General features: G+C 44.7%; 1 pseudogene; it reads right to left on the bottom strand.

Annotated features, from left to right (window-relative positions):
- Window positions 1-451: 451 nt before the first annotated feature.
- On the bottom strand, window positions 452-571 carry LOC144204736 (5S ribosomal RNA; annotated as a pseudogene).

Here is a 571-nt window from a genome sequence, read left to right on the forward strand (position 1 = left end):
AATCCCAAAACTAGTTTCAAATCACACAGGCAATCATTTATAACTTAAACACTTTTACTACGTGACCCTCTATTATTAATAACTTACACACTTTAGCCTGTCACACTTAGTTTCCGAGATCGGGCGTTTCCAGGGTGGTATGGCCGTGAGCCGTATTTCACCAGGGAAATCACCCCTTTGAAAAATCCTAAAGACCCAATTTTTGTCATGTCGACCGTGTATTTGGATCCGGTGTGGCAAGGGGGCGGGTCATCTTAGGAGAACCATTCATTAATGTAGTCGACTTGGTTGCCGCTCATTATTCTTTTGCTTTATTCCTTCTAGACAACTAGGTGAATGTAGTTTGTCAGAAGGATCGCTTCAATAAAATGTTGCCAGATGTGTGGGGGAGGTAAGTCTTTCAGGCTTTAGAAGGTTGAAAGGAGATGGACACCCATGAAATGCCGAAATGTCCTCACAGCACCTGGTATTCTCAAGTGATCTCCCAACCAAGTACTTACTAGGCCCGAACCGTGCTTAGCTTCCGAGATCGGATGAGATCGGGCATTTTCAGGGTGGTATGGCTGTGAGC

The sequence above is a fragment of the Stigmatopora nigra genome, chromosome 11, assembly GCF_051989575.1.
Source record: "Stigmatopora nigra isolate UIUO_SnigA chromosome 11, RoL_Snig_1.1, whole genome shotgun sequence".
In the NCBI taxonomy this organism is placed as follows: domain Eukaryota; kingdom Metazoa; phylum Chordata; class Actinopteri; order Syngnathiformes; family Syngnathidae; genus Stigmatopora; species Stigmatopora nigra.